Source organism: Suncus etruscus, chromosome 4 (genome assembly GCF_024139225.1).
Source record: "Suncus etruscus isolate mSunEtr1 chromosome 4, mSunEtr1.pri.cur, whole genome shotgun sequence".
NCBI lineage: Eukaryota > Metazoa > Chordata > Mammalia > Eulipotyphla > Soricidae > Suncus > Suncus etruscus.
The window spans coordinates 92,087,196-92,099,703 of record NC_064851.1 but is presented as its reverse complement, the minus strand read 5'-3'; the positions used below and the strand labels follow the sequence as shown (position 1 = coordinate 92,099,703).

General features: G+C 37.8%; 1 non-coding gene across 1 annotated transcript; it reads left to right on the top strand.

Moving 5' to 3' along the window:
• The first annotated feature begins 5,048 nt into the window (after positions 1-5,048).
• Positions 5,049-5,265, top strand: LOC126008209 (small nucleolar RNA U3). Its single transcript, XR_007495561.1, has one exon. It is a non-coding gene; the product is annotated as a small nucleolar RNA U3 (small nucleolar RNA).
• Positions 5,266-12,508: the final 7,243 nt, after the last annotated feature.

Below are 12,508 nucleotides of genomic sequence, written 5' to 3'. Positions count from 1 at the left end.
CATAGCATTTTTTTTTACATTTCCATATTCATGCATATTAGCTTAAGTTGACCTCAAATCTTAACTTGCCTTTTTCTTGAGTACTCTAATAAAAGGGTTGCACTAAATTCATAATTGCTCCTGACAGGCTCAAGGGATCATATGGAATGCCAGAGATTGAACCTGATTCAGCTGTGTAGAAGACAAACACCTGACCCACTGTGCTATCACTCCAAATTAAAAAAATAAAAAAAGTTTGCTTTTATTTAGAAATTGAGGAACAAGGGACAAAAAGAGATAATACAAAAGGCTGGACACATGTTTCTAACCTTGCTTTGATCCTCAGCATTTTATCCACATCAGTATGAACACTGAGTGCAGAGCCAGGAGTAAGACCCTAAGCATACTTGGTGAGGCCCAAAACAAAAGCAAATAATTAAAAAAGAAAATAGTATATGTCCTTAGGAGTTGATTACATAACAATAACATGTACTTAAAATTATAGAATTCTAGAGACTTACTTGTGTTTATGGGCCATATAAAATGCTTCAGGGCATAAAAATAGGACACATGGGAAAACTGAAGTGAGATTAATGCAATCTATTTTTGTTTATGTTCTGGAAAAAAATAAAAAAAATCCATAATGAATCTCCAGTTGCAAGAAATTCTAAAAATTACTCATGCATTTGACAGATATCTCTAGCTGAGAGCAGAATATCTCTATGAACTTTCATTTCCACAAGTTTAAACAAAAATTATTAAGGGATTGAATTTAAGACTTCATATTTTTCCTGGACATAAAATAATATAAGGAGAAGTTTTATTGTTCAAATTTTAAGCAGATTTATAATTCTGGCATTGTCTTACTTATATAAACTTTACTCTAACATTTAAACTCATTGCCTAATCGCAGATATACTATAAATTTTATTCTAACATTTATGCTCATTGCCCAGTCTCAGATAAATTATATTGGACAAGGCTAGGCAAAATATAAGAAAGGAAATCAAGACCAGGAGAGAGCACAGCAGTCAGGGAATATGTCTAGCATGCATCTGATTCAAATTCAATCCCTGGCATCAAATGATCCCTCAAGCATCACTGGGCTAGAGTGGACAGGTTATCCCAAACATCACAGGGCAGGGGCAAAACAGCATCATCAGATCCTAGCACTGAGGCTCCCCATCACACCCCAAACCTAGTTAAGAATTTCTCTGGAGGGCCAGAGAGATAGCAAGGAGGTAGTGTGTTTGCTTTGCATGCAGAAGGACGGTGGTTTGAATCCCGGCATCCCATATGGTCCCTTGAGCTGCCAGGAGTGATTTCTGAGCATAGGGCCAGGAATAACCCCTGAGCACTGCCGGGTGTGACCCAAAAATAAAATAAAAATAAAAGAATTTCCCTTGAGGGGACTGAACACAGCAGTAGGGCTTTTGCCTTGCACACAGCTGACCTAGGACAAACCCGGGTTAGATTTCTGGCATCCCATATGGTTCCCTGAGCCTGCCAGGAGCAATTTCTGAGCACAGAGCCATGAGCACCACTGGGTGTGACCCAAAAACCTAAATAAATAAATAAATAAATAAATAAATAAATAAATAAATAAATAAATAAATAAATAAATAAATAAGAGACATTATTGTAATAATGTCCAGAGACAATAGGGATGACAGACGGAAGGACCGGCTCACAATATGAAAGCGATGAGTGCAGTTAGAGAAATAATCACACTAACAACCATCATGACAATGTTAATGAGTGAGAGAAGTAGAATGCCTGTCTCGAATACAGGCCAGTAGTAAGGGAGGAAGAAGATGGGAACACTGGTGTTGGGAATGTTGCACTGGTGAAGGTGGGTGTTCTTTTTATGACTGCAACCAAAGTACAAACATGTTTATAATCATGGTGCTTAAATAAAGATATTTAAAAATATTTAGATTAAAAGGAAACTAAAATAGTAAATTCTGAAACTAGGGCAGGATTTTTTTGACCTTAGTACTATTAACATTTGGAGAAAATACTTTTAACATTTTGATTTTTGTGGGGACTGGTCTATGCATTAAGAAATGTTTGCACCATCTACCTTTACATCAGCAGCACACTTTCTTCCCGTGTTTTAGTTAAGAAAGCAAAGTATCTCCACACATTGTAAATACTTTCTAGTTGACAAATGCCCTCCAGTAAACAAACCCTAGTATAGAAGATAGCATGGCCATTAGGGTAATTTATTTGATACCAGATTCTGGGTAATTTGGAACCTACTTAAAGCAAAAGCTAAATTGTTTATCAAAATATATAGGATAAATGATGCTTTTGGATAAACAACCTCAAAAAAGGAAGAAAATTGTCCTGGAATTTCCCACGGTAAATCACACATTGTCTTAATCTCAAACTAAGTTTGATAATCAATTCATGGGAACAAGATTAAGAACCATTTACTCTCCCTTTACATCACATCCCAGGCCTATAAAATGTGTTTAGGAAAGAGGCCTGGACTCAAGCGATAGCAAAGTGGTAAGGCATTTGCCTTGCACACGGCCTACCTAGGACAGGCTGTGGTTCTAATTGCCAGCATCCCCTGAGCTTGCCAGGATCAATTTCTGAGCACAGAGCCGTGAGTAACCACTAGGTGTGCCCCCCCCCAAAAAAAAAAAACAAAAAAAAAAAAGGAGAGGCCTATTGAATATAAAAATGAGTAGGTAGGAAAATGAGAAAGGCATTTGAAATTGTAACTAAGTAGTTCTACTTATTCCAGTACCAGGTTGCAAAAATTCAGAAAGTAGTAGATGGGGTAAGGAGATTCCCTTTCACTAGATAGTTAATAAGCCAATGAGAGAATTTTAGGTGTCTGCTCACATAATGTAGAATTTGGGGCTTTAAAATTACTAAATTCTAAGACTAGATTTTCAGGGATCATATCTTTTTTTTTTAATATATTTTTTATTTAAGTAACATGGGCTACAGTCGCAAACAGAACACCCCCCTTCACCAGTGTAACAATCACCCCTTCCCCCTTCTCATCCCCTGCCTGTATTCGAGACAGGCATTCTACTACAGTTTTTTTTTTTTTTCACAGAATTATTTATGGTACATAGTGACAACAAATAGGGGCACTCCCATCCTCAGTGCTGTCCTCCCTCCACCCCCGTTTCTAGCATGCATCTCATATCTCCCTCCCTTTCCCCCCAGAATACTAGTGCCACTGGTCTCTGCTTAACAGCTTGTTGTAGATTATCTATTCTGTTGTTCTGTTGTTGTTTGTTTGCGATAAAAAAGATAAGAAAAAAAAGGAAGAAGAGAAAAAAAATTTGGCTGCAACTACCAAAAAAAGAAAGAGAAAAAGAAAAAAGAAAAATAATGCACCCAGCTAATAAGAAAAAAAAATCATCAAATAATAACCACAGGAGTGAAAAGGGAAGAGAAAAGTGGAGGAAAGAAGAGAAGGAAAATAAAGTCAAAAACTAACAAATCAAAACAAAACAAGAAAAAGAAGGAGTGCTGGAGTGGCAGGGTTTGGCGTTCCCTCCACTTATTTTTTATTTTATTTATTTATTTATTTATTTATTTATTTATTTTGCATAGGCACAGTAAACATTGGGAGAGAATGGGAATTCTCGTGGACTAAGAGATTCAGGGCTTCTCCATCCTTAAAGCATACCATCATGGAATCAACCCCTGGCTCCATAGATACTCATTACCTCATCACAAGGGCTTTTTATGTGGTGCCAGGAAACTTTTCTCTCAGTTGTGGGTGAGAAAATGAGGCCACTGTAGCCAGCGGTCTTGGCATTTGTGCAGGTCCTAGGACTGGGTCTAGGTTAGAGTTTTTATGGTTCTAAAGGTTCTGTTCCATCATTATTGTTGTGTTCAGTCTTCTGTAACAGATGCTCCCTGTTTTCATTCAATCCCCAAGCCGAAGTGTGGGATATTATGGATCTAAGGGTTCTGCTCAGTCACTGTTGTCCAAGTTGGGCCTCTGCAATAAGAAATCCTTTTTTTTTTAAATAAGAGTTCTGGCCTACAGTCTAGGGCAGGATTTCCTTATCAGTCGCAGCTGTCAAAGTCAGTTTTCTGTACATGGTGCTCTTATTTTTCACAGGTCAAAGGACAGTACATCTTCTGATTTCCATCCAGTGTTAGGTGAGGTTATAAGACAACTTGGTCTTGGGTCAAGTTGTCATTTCCTCATTCTCATATCATAACTGGTACAAGTTAGTGCCAGAGCTGTGCTATAATTCTCCCAATGGAGTTGGTTCCTGGAATTGTTGCCCAGAGCTGTATCAGTTCTACATCTGGGATCTGGGGTTTGGGATTGAACTAACACTGTCCAATCTCCTGGAGACTGGGTTATATTCACATGACACATGTCCAGGATGGGAGGCACCCTTGTGTTATAAAAAGTGAGTCTCTCCTACCCCCTCATCTCCGAACCCTGAATCATTATCTTCCCCTTATTTAACCCTCTTTACCCTTAGTTCCTAACTGGGCAGACACCAAGACTGACCTTCTGCCCTAACAGACCACCATCCAACTCCTCATTGAAAGACACCCTCTCAATCCCCATCTCATGCCTTGACAAAGAACTACAACCAACACGCTGGCTGACTCATGCTTGGTGGTCCCTCTCACCCCCATCAAACTATGGACTGTTGCATGATACCGGATTCAGCTTCAGCAAAACCCCTAGTTCAAGGACAATATAGGGATCCGTAATGCCGCAAAACATGTCTCAAACTCACTATCGCTTGTTGTCTTCAAATACCTTTCTTTTCTTTTTTTTAAACACAGGTTCTATTTTAATGTATACATTAAAATACATGTTCTATTTTAATGTATACATTAAAATACATGTTCTATTTTAATGTATACATATTTTTGTTATCCTTACCATTTTTGGTGCTGCTTGGTACTAAAGCCTTGCCTGGGATAAAAGGGCAGATCAAAAACAGACCACAAAGACTGTGAGTATAACCTGTCATCCTTACCCAGAATAGCACCAGCAATCCAACCTGAAAGCATACATTTTTGTATGGGCACAATAAATAAGGAGAAACCATAGACACAGAAATAAGATCTTATTTTCTAGGGATCAGGGATTATTTCTATAGCATGGGACTAGAGAAGTTTCTGATCGTGTAGAGCACCCGAAGCCACGAGGAGTCAGAGCATTCTCTCCTGAGCGTGAAGCCAGCTCTAGATGTCGCTTCTGCGGCTGCCTTTGGCCATTGATGATCTTTCTCCCTTTTCTCTGGAAAGGGTAGAGGGAAAGAATGCAGTCTAAGTGGTAAAATTAAAATTAAAAAAAAAAATAGGGACTGGGAAGGTGGCGCTAGAGGTAAGGTGTCTGCCTTGCAAGCGCTAGCATAGGATGGACAACGGTTCAATCCCCCGGCATCCCATATGGTCCCCCAAGCCAGGGGTGATTTCTGAGCGCATAGCCAGGAGTAATCCCTGAGCATCAAACGGGTGTGGCCCAAAACCCAAAAACCAAAAAAAAAAAAAAAAAAAAAAAAAAAGAAAGAAAAAGAAATTACTAAATTCTAATGGAGAAATCTCAGCCTTCTGAACATGTAACCATCCCTTAAACATGCCCAAGAGACAGAAATGAAGCTCATGCAGTCTTCAAAGACTGATTATCTGGACAGAGTAGTAACTTCCAGCTCTCTTAAATTGAAGCAAAACTCATTATATGTACATGTTTTCCTTATTTTGGAGCCAGGGATCCTTATTGGTGCTCAATGGCCTTTCATTGCTATAACAATGCCAAGAAGTCAAACCCAACTTTTCTTCATGCCAAATGTAAGCACTTGGCCCATTAAACTCTCTCTCTCTCTCTCTCTCTTACACCTGTAATTGCTTTCATTTTTCTGTTTTATTTACTAACTTATTTGGTGAGGAGAGAAGGTTTTAGATCACATCTAGGGTACTTAGCACTTACTCCGGACTCTGTGCTCAGTGATTTCTCCTGGTAGTACTTGGAGGACCATATACATTACCAGGACTCTATCTTGGGTTGGTTAAAAGTAAAGCAAATTTCTTAACCCCTGTACTCTCTCTCTCTCTCTGAAACTATCACTGCAATATTGCCTATAACTATAGATTCTGCCAGGTAGAGGGATGCAACAGTAATACTATTTCTTTCTTTCTTTCTTTCTTTCTTTCTTTCTTTCTTTCTTTCTTTCTTTCTTTCTTTCTTTCTTTCTTTCTTTCTTTCTTTCTTTCTTTCTTTCTTTCTTTCTTTCTTTCTTTCTTTCTTTCTTTCTTTCTTTCTTTCTTTCTTTCTTTTTTGTCCTTTCTATTTGAGCTTTCCAACACTGCTAGTAGCTTCTGCCTGAATGTCCCCACTTAGAGTAAAAGCCAAAGATGAACAAGTACAAAATGAAAATGAACTGCATGACGTACACTGCTTCCATTGACTCTGTGTTGTGCCTAGTCTCTGATCCTATCAACCTCCTCCTAATTGCCTCCTTCCCATCTAAGGTTTTCTTTAGTGTTGCTCAATCCAGTTTGTTCTTCCTCTTCACCTGAATGCTTTGCATTGAATACTGGGATCTACGTAACTATAACTACATAACTAGTAAAAGGAAAGGTTGGTGTTGAGCAGACAAAAATGGATGATAAAAAAGTAACTGAGATGAGGATCATAATTGAATCTGCAGTAGTTGTGTGAATTTATATCAAACCATATTCTTTATTTTTGTTTGGTTAAGATTTTCCACAATAAAAGGTTGCAAAAAGCTTCTGTGGTTAGGATGAGAAAAATTATCATTTTTGCAGACTTCTCACCTGATTCTCATGTGCAGTTGGGAAAGTCCCATCTGCAGCCTGTGGGTGGTTTCCACAAAGTTGGACTTGTACAAATTTTCCTCTTCTATTCTTGGGCATCTTCTCTCCAACACCCCTACATTCTTAGAATACATTTCTCTCTGATGCTCAGCTTGGATTTTGGGTTTATAAACTCTGTAGAGTCTTTATCTTCTCTAATAAGCCCAGTGTTTTCTTCAAATCCTTTTGCCAGTGCCATCCAGAAGAAAATCATCTGACATTCTACATTTACAGAGTGCCTGGAGCAACAAGATAAACACAGAACAAACTCTTTAGGTAGCTGGATAAACTCCCTCCAGATTTACTGTTCTCAGTTTACAGATGTGCTTTCTGCCTTCTGAGGAGAAAGGGTAGTGAATCACCCAGTCTATTGTCACAACAAAATGCTCATTCACTCTGGCATTTTTCTTTTGTACTAAAAGATTCCTAGGAACTTAGAAACTGCTGGGAGCCAAAGGGGTTATCAATTGCTGCATCTTTCAAACACTGTTTAATCTACTAAAGTGTTGGGACTTAATAATTTAAAACATCTAAATATCAGCTATGATACCACTTAAGCTCCTTTAGCTCAAGTAGACCCTGTAGTCAAATTTTCTAAGCACTGGCATGTCCCTTTGTCTTCTGCATTTTGTTTCAGTTTCATAGTTGTTTCATTAATAGTAGTGTAATGTGCAGTGAGAAAAGTAGTAGACTGATAGCCAGCCAATCATAGCTCTGCCAATATCTATCTCAATAATGTGAGATAAAAGTATGGGCCCGGAGAGATAGCATGGAGGTAAGGCATTTGCCTTTCATGCAGAAGGTCATCGGTTCAAATCCTGGCGTCCCATATGGTCCCCCGTGCCTGCCAGGAGCAATTTCTAAGCATGGAGCCAGGAGTAATCCCTGAGCAATGCCAGGTGTGACCCAAAAAACACACACACACAAAAAAAGTATTATTTTCAGGTTGGAGGGACAGTACAATGGGCTGAGAACATGTTTTGCATACATAACAGCTAGCTTATTTCCATCTCTGTCCCAAAAATCCTGCTGAGTACTACCAGCAATAATCTCTGAGCACAGAGACAAGACTAATCTGAGTGACTCCAGGTTTAGTCAAAATCCAAAAATATATATTTATAATCTTTATTATACATACACACATAAAATTTACTTTGGGTGATCCTCCCAGTGATAATTGGCCCAAAATCCCTGATAAATTAAATGTAAGTAGTATGAAAAGTCATCCAGGATACACATTGATGGTGTTAAGAAAAAATTAAAGGAATGGAGATTTCAGTGATGGGTGGAAGAGAAGGGAATTTATGCAGTTGACTAAAAGTTCAATTAACCCTGACAACTCTCTGTCCAGAACAAAGTGTTTACTCTGCTTTTGTGTCTTTAGATGAAGAAGCAAGCAAGCCGGAAGGAAGGTTTTCACAAATTAAATTGCAGTTACCTTGAGGAGGCTTTGATAAAGGATTTTGTGCAGAACTTGACAATTCAGGTCTCTTTATATTCAGAATATTTTTAGCACCTTCCTTCAGAGCCTCCTATTGTCCATCAATTTCCCTCAGAGTGTTTGAGGGACCAGGATATATGGGATATCAAGCTTGAGGCCTCAAGCTCTTTGAATGATAACCTTCAATTCCTGTAGAGCAAATATTAGAAGTTTGAAAACATAATCTCTTAAGAGAACTATAATTCAGTAACATTGACATCATCTGGGAGTTTTTTAGAAGTGTAGACTCTGGACTCTACCCCAAACTTGCTAAATCAAAATCTATCTTTATAATAGACTTCCAGTAGATTTTAGGTACATATCATTTCAGGTTATTAGATCTTTTTGTTATTTGTTTTTGTTTAGGGGTCACACCCAAACACACTCAGGAGTTACACCTTGTTTTGTATTCAAGAATCATTACTGGTGTTACTGGGGAGACTATGTGGGATACTGGGGATCAAATCCCAGTCAACCACATGCAATGTCAACCTACCTGTTTTATTATTGCTAAAGCCCAGGCCCATGGTTTCAGTTTCTTTATTGACAGTAAAACGGTCAAAATTTACCCCTAAAATTATTTATAGCACCATACTGTGTTTCTGGAAAAAGGATATCTCCACTCATCAAGAATTTGATCTAGCAGGCAGAGATGTGACTCAAAGATAAAGTTGATGCCTGTGTGTAAGTGCCCTGAGTTCTGTCTCATTACTGCAAAGAAGAAAAAAGCAAAACTTGGTTTTAATCTTCCCTTCCTGATGTGGGCTTTCTGATGCTTAAATGCAATTGTAGATAATTAATCTACTCTATATTGACTTTCTCATAGCTCTTCATACACTCTTTGTGTTTTCAGCTAGGTCCACAATGCAAATAATGGCTCAAATGATTTATGTTTCATGTATTTCACTGTTTCTACTAGCTTCATTGCATTCATAATATTTCTTTTTTTTTTTTAGGGGAGAATGTAGGAAAGATGTTGGCAAGACCAGACTTACTCAAGTTTTATTTTGTTTTGTTTTGTGGAGTTCACAGTAACAAATCTGGGATAGTCACATGCAAGGCATGTGCCCTACTAGCTGTACTATCATTTCAGCCATAATTTGATAAGTCTTAAGCCAAACTCTTTAACTAAGTTATACAAACATGGGTTTAACAAAATTGTCATAGACAATGACAAAATACAGGATATCAAGTACCTTGGTAGGTTTGATCAAACAACTAGAAATTAATTTTTTTCCATTTTTTTCTCCTTTTTTTGTTGCTGCTATTGTTTCAATGACTGGAGTCAAATATTTGGTTGCAGTACTTACACACTTGGTTGTGGTGTTCTACAATGTTAAAATTGACCTTTTTCGTTGGTGTTCATACACATTTAATTAGAAGTACAACAGAATCACACATTTTGTTGTAGCTTGGGGGGGTGGGAAAGTCACAATCAACAATATCAAGAAATGCTACTGTACAAGGTAGGGCAGTATTGAAAATTGAACTCAGCTTCAGGTCTCTAAGGCAGGATCTCTATCTTGGCACAATTTCACTCTAATAAAAAAATAAATTTAAGGCCAGGGATATAGTTTAAAGGAACAGAATTTAAGTTTTATATATGAGAGATCTGTATTCAATACTCTCCTCTCTCTGTCTCTCTCTGTCTCTCTCTGTCTCTCTCTGTCTCTCTCTGTCTCTCTCTGTCTCTCTCTCTGTCTCTCTGTCTCTGTCTCTCTGTCTCTCTGTCTCTCTGTCTCTCTCTCTGTCTCTCTCTCTCTCTCTCTCTCTCTCTCTCTCTCTCTCTCTCTCTCTCTCTCTCTCTCTCTCTCTCTCTCTCTCTCTCTCTCTCTCTCTCTCTTTCTCCATGGTTGCCCAAATACCTCTAGGAGTCTCTAAATATCATCAGGAGTAATATAGTGTCAGAGAATTGCACTTGAAAGTGTGGAGCAAAATAAAATTAAAGAGAGAACAATCAGTAAATCATAGACTGCTATAAGATAGTACAAATTAGGGGCTTGAGTGATAGTATACTAATAGGGTGCTTGCCAGGGTTGACTCCCTGGCATCCCATCTAGTTTCCCAAGCGCAGCAGGAATAATCCTTGAGCACAGAGCCTAGAGTAAACCTTGAGGATTGCAGGATGTGTCCCCAAATCAAAAACAAAGTTATTATTTAGAAAAAAAAAGTTATTACACTGCATTTGGTGATAATATTACAAACCTAGTGTTCTTTTAACCTTTGTTCAACTGTGGGTCCCTTCTAAACACCTTTCCTGAACACCTCCTCTAGTCAAGTGCTATTGTCCTCACTTATTAATATTTCTCAGACTATCCTAGGTTTCATGGAGGCTAAATGATTCCTGGTTAAAATAGTTGCTGGAGGGCCAAAGCAGTGATGCAAGGGGTAAGACGTCTGTCTTGCCCGTGTTAGGCTAGGACAGACCGCAGTTTGATCCCCCGGTGTCCCATATGGTCCAACAAACCAGGCACAATTTCTGAGTGCATAGCCAGGAGTAACCCCTGAGCATCACCGGATGTGGCCCAAAAGCCAAAAAATAAATAAAAATAAAAAAATAGATTCTGAAACTTACCAATCAGATAGCAAGCCAATTACATCAATGAAAACAATCAGAAGCATTGGAATCTAAAATTTGCTGCCTATAACAAACTATTAAATGAATGGAAATTCATTGGTTCAAATGGCTAGTTTCAAGTGTTATAATAACTGACATATAAAAATGTAAATATAGGGGCCGGAGCAATAGCACAGCGATAGGGTGATTGCCTTGCACACGGCCTATCTAGGACAAACCTCGGTTTGATACGGGTGTCCCATATGGTCCCCTGAGCCAGGAGCAATTTCTGAACGCATAGCCAAGAATAACCCCTGAACATCACAGGGTGTAGTTCCCCCAACCCCAAAAAAAATAAATATAAAGGTTAAAACACATGGTAAGATCGAACTCATGCAAGATATTTAAGAGATCTTTAAAAATATGGGGCCAGAGCAGTGCAGCAGTAGAGTGTTTGCCTTGCATGCGGCTGACCTAGGACAGACTGCAGTTCGGTTCCCTGGTGTCCCATGTGGTCTCCCAAGCCAGGAGCGATTTCTGAGCACATAGCCAGGAGTAACCCCTGAGCATCACCTGATGTGGCCCCCCCAAAAAAAAACAAGCAAATAAAAATATATATGCATATATATATATATATATATATACACACACACACAAACCTTAGAAAAGCCATATAACCTAAAGATGATATGGAAAATGCAGCCATTCTGCTGAGACAATTTTCAACACTGCTTAAGATTTTATCATGAGATTTAAAGATATGTGGTGATCTATTTGGAGGTAAACTCAGGTATGGAAATAATTACTGTTTACTACAGTTATTCTTACTTTAATAGTTTCCTTTGTTATTGGTCACTGACCTCAGTGATCTACCATTTGACCTCAACAAAAAATATTTCTTTAATAATTAAACCCTAAAGTTATAGAATCTTCATGTTAAATCATATTTTGTCTTGTATAGATTACCTACATGTAGAACCTGCATACTCGGAAATTATTTAATATAAACATTACTTTAAAGTGCTGCATCTTTAGAGCATCAACAAAACTCTTCACATTTTAGATTGTTCAAATTGTCTTGTACTTGATGTAAGTGAAAAGCAGTATACACTATACAAATGCAGAAAAATTATCTATATGATAATAAAAGCGCAAATAAAATATTTTCTTAACTTTTCTTCTTAAATCAACTTTATAATGTATTTTATGCTTTGTAACTTTATTTTTGTTCTGTTTGGGGGCCACAACTAATGGTAGTTAGAGTTTACTCCTGGTTTTGTTCTCACGGATTACTCCTGGGGGATTTGACAAACCATATGTGGTACCAAGTTAGATTAAATCCAATCTCAGCTACATGCAAAGCCAGCATCCTATCTCTCCAACCTCTGTATTTGAAATTTTAAGTCCTTTCTCTTCTCTTTCAAGCATACAGCTTGTGCTAAGTTAATAGTTTTCTGTTTTTATATTGCTATTTATAGTACATCAATGTTTCTTACCAAGAATCTTTAGTTTAGTCTACAAAACCCAGATCAACCATTTAATTCATTGCCAGTGCTGAAATCTTAGTTTTAATTTTATTATTTAATCATTGAAATGTGTTCTTTGCACATATTCATTTCAAAGTTATATAAAATAAAAATCATCAAAGGCTTTATTTGTAGTTCACG